Below are 4,433 nucleotides of genomic sequence, written 5' to 3'. Positions count from 1 at the left end.
TGCATAGAAAAAACTAGATAAGTTGGGAAAGGGGACTCCATGTGCCGTGGATAGGATCAAGCATCTCAACACGAAGTCTTCAATAACACACTCCTACTCAGCTCAAAGGGACCGCAAATGCCGGTCTCAGAACCTGCACAAAATATGCAAAAGTATAGTATGAGTACAAAATCATGATACTCCATAAGTATCAAGTCTAGCCTCGAAAAAGTGATGGAGATGGATCTACACCGACACTTACTAGAAGCTCAATAAGCATATGAAGCATAAATAGAGCATGGAATAAAATATGATATCAACAATCAGGTCTGCCAATAGAAACTTAGTGAAATTGGAATTTAGACATGCTTTTCAGTCAAGGAGATGGAATACAATATCAATTATCTCAATTCTTTTCATAATCATGATACGAGTCAATCAACGTTCACTGTAAGGCCCCGTAAAAGTTTTCCAAGGAGTTTAAGGTTTTATGATGCCTGGATAGGCTAACGTATTGGAAGGTTGTAGCTAATTTTTGCAGCAAGATTGCGAGTCGTGGTACAAACTTTTTGGGTTGTGCAATGCGTTGTGGAGTTGGTGGAATTTTTTATTATAGAACATGGAATCTCTGCAGTCTATTATATGACCACATAAATATTCCACGGACCGCAGAATCATCGCAAAGTTGAACAAGGGAAGCTCAATTTTTAAGGTCATTTTGCGGTCCATTATGCGATCACATAACCATTTCACAGGCCGCACATCCGTCACAAAATCAACACGAGAAATTTCGGAGAGAGATTTTGTGGTGCATTATGCGGCCGCATAACTGATCTACGGACCGCATATTGGCCGTAGACTTGAATATACCAGCCTAGTTTTGGAGGTCGATTTTGCGGACCGCAAACCTATTCTGCATAGCACTATGCAATCGCAGAGTTGGGTTCGAAGGGTCCATTTTGTGTATTTTATAACCAGAACGCATTTTGATTAAATGCCATTGAGGCTCATTTTGAAGGCAAAAACCATATATTTTAAGAGAGAGAGGAGGAACAAGAGAGAGAGAGAGAGAGAGAGAGAGAGAGAGAGAGAGAGAGAGAGAGAGAGAGAGAGAGAGAGAACTCCAATATTTTTACACTCCAAATTGTTGATCAAGTCTTGGGGATTCAAGGGAAGAGCTCTCAACTTTTCTTCTAAAGAGATATGTCCTTGTCCAAAGCTCTCATGCAAAGTCCCATTATATAATTATGGGTAGGATTTCACTATTATGAGGTTTATATGAGGGGGATTGAAAGCCTTAACACTATATTTCAAAATTTGAGGTGTATAGGTAGAATTGGAAGTGTGGTTCTTAATTTAGGGGGGCGGGGTGGTGTCTTGGGCATGCATGTATCGGTCAAGGTGTCATGGAGGTTGTTAGATTATCCGGGATGAATTGTTGGTTGATATTGGTTGTGGGATGAAGGAATTCCACCACAGAAACCTTGTAGTCAAATTTGCACACTTAGTGTTTGATGAAATGCCTAAGTGAGCTGAATACTATGAGCACTTTCCTAATAATGGTCCAATTTTATCGTATTTCTATAGATTGAAGTTACCAAGGGTAGTGGAACATTGTAGTAACTCTAACGAAAGCTCTTGGCTAAACTCTTGTTGTAGAATCAAATTCCATGAAATTCTTGTAAGCTTCAAGCGTGGTTTGCCCAAGCTCTTAATTCTAATATTTCGAGTTGTCCCCAATAAGTTGGGTTATCCCAAATGAGCATTGTGTCAAAAGATATATATTCAAAATATTTTCCAATTGCTCCTATCATATTGTGCTCTCCTTCTGGAAAATATTCAAGTATGATTAATGTATCAAGTGCCATGACTTAAATTCATGTTTCTATTGTAAATTTATTATGCTTTATTTTGGAAAGAAAACTCACTATGGATAAGATTCTTATTGCTCATATATATTTAAAGTCATGATTTCAAAATTCTCTTTATCTTGATAACCTATGTTGATGATCCTCGAAGATGAAAGAATGAGAGTATGAAATAGTTGAAATGTGGCTATCATGCCAAGAACAATGATTCACGTGTACGGCCAAGAGTGCCAATGAAGTGAAAAATATTGAGAAAGGATATGAATGAATTGTAACTCTTTTATATGTGATAAATATTTTTGGGAGGATCGTTAGGTCACCGAGGAAGGGTGGGTTGAAATAACCTAAACCCAAAGCTACACGTGCCGGTGTAGGATTGATTTAGGGATAAATTCCCGTGTTGATGTGTTGAGATTTCCCCCTTAATTTGGATGAGATGATTTCTAGCAAGGATCATGTCGACCCACACGACATTGTAGTGAGACGGCTTAGCCGATCGGACACCATGCCATTGTAATGACCCGGCCGGTCTTCTTAGTGTTGTAGCCGCATTCCCCTATTTATTGACAATTCTATGTTTGTTTATTATTATGTAACTTGCCGGGGTGGTTGGTTTGGTTCCGGGGATGTTTTGAAATGAATTGGGACACTTAGTCCCAAGGTTAGAAGCCTAAGTTGAAAGAGTTGACCGGATGTGGACATATGTGTAAATGGATCCGGAATGGAGTTTTGATGGTTCCGATAGCTCAGTATTGTAATTTTGGATATAGGAGTGTGTCCGGATATTGATTTGGAGGTCCGTAAGTGATATTTGTTTGAATTGGCGAAAGTTGGAAAAGTTGAGGTTTGGAGAGTTGAGAAGTTTGACCGAGAGTTGACTTTGTGGTTACCCAGCTCGGATTTTGGTTTTAGAAGTTGGAATAGGCCCGTTGCGTCATTTATGACTTGTGTGAAAAATTTAAGATTAATCGGAGTTGGTTTTGTATGTTTCGGTATTAGTTTTGGATGTTAGAAGTTCATAAGTTCATTCGGCTTGAATCGATGTGCAATTCGTAGTTTTAGTGTTGTTATGTGATTTGATGCTTTGAGTGAGTTCGTATGATGTTTTAGGACTTGTTGGTATATTTGGTTGAGGTACTGGGGGCCTTGGGTGAGATTCAGATTGAATTTGGCCTTGTTGAACTGCAGAAATTCTAATGTCTGGTTTCCTTGTTCGCGTTCGCGAGAGAGGTCTCGCATTCATGAAGGGTAACTGGGAGGTAGGTGAAGTTTGTTCTTTGAGTTCGCGAAGGTATAGAGATTCTATTCATCGCGATCGCGTGGGGTTGATCGCGTTCGCGTAGAAGGATGCTGTAGGTGGGGCACCAGGCTTGTAAACCTTTGCGTTCACGAATGAGGGGTCGCATTAGCGTAGACATGGTTCAGTGTTCATCGCGGGCGCGAGGCACTTTTCGCGTTCGCGAAGAAGGGCATCTAGGCAGCAACTATTAATTTCAAAATCAAGGGTTTGAACCCATTTTTAATATTTTGAGCTAGATACCTCGGATTTGGGTGATTCATGAAGGGATTTTCAAGGAGTTTATTAGGGTAAGTGATTCTAACTTGGATTTAGTTTTTATACATTAATTTATCATTGTTGTAACCATTTAATTAGAGTTTTGGGTTGGAACAATTGGGGAAAATTGTAGAAACTTCATAGGATTTAATTTGAGGGTTTGAAGGTCGAGTTGTGATCAGAATTGAGTAATTTTGGTATAGTTAGACTCGTTGTTGAAATAATGTTTGGATTACGTTAATTATATCGGATTCAGAGACGTGGGCCCGAGGTTGACTCTTTTAGTTGCCTTTTTGACTTTTGTTAAAGAACTTAGCTTTATCATATGGAATTGATTCCTATAGCTTGTGTTGATGGTATTGAGTTGTTTGTGGCTAGATTCAAGTCGTCCGGAGGCCGATTCACGAGGCAAGGGCTTTTTGGAGTAGAGATTTGCTCGGTTTGAGGTAAGTAACAATTCTTAACTTGGTTCTGAGGGTATGAATCCCTAGAATACGTGTTATATGGTTGGTGTTGAGGTGACGGGCGTGTGAGCGTGAACCTTGGTACTGTGTAGTTATCAAACCTTGTTGCTATTCATGTGATCCCTATGTGTTAGAGCAATTGAGTAGCAATACATGTTAGAAATCATGTTTAGGCTATATGCTATTCGTCGAGACCCACTGGGGTCATTTATGCTGTTGAATTATTTGCTTAAATGGCAATTTTGTACTCAGTCACATCCAGAGTTTGCATATCACATCGCAATCTCCGTTACTATTTATTGTTGTATCATATATCATTGTTTGGGCTGATTGTCATGAGATTTGTGAGCCCAAGATACTGGAGAGATTGATGACTAAGTTGGGGCCTGAGAGCTGTGTTGTGAGTGAGATTTGTGGATCGGGCTGCACGCCGCAGCAGGCTTTCTTGGCTTTATATATATTATTATTATGGATCGGGCTGCACAACACAGTAGGCCCTATGGGCTTTATATATTGTTGTGGGATCGGGCTGCACACCGCATCATGCCATATTGGCTTTATATTAGT

The sequence above is a fragment of the Nicotiana tabacum genome, chromosome 21, assembly GCF_000715075.1.
Source record: "Nicotiana tabacum cultivar K326 chromosome 21, ASM71507v2, whole genome shotgun sequence".
In the NCBI taxonomy this organism is placed as follows: Eukaryota; Viridiplantae; Streptophyta; class Magnoliopsida; order Solanales; family Solanaceae; genus Nicotiana; species Nicotiana tabacum.
Note: the sequence above shows the minus strand (reverse complement) of the source record.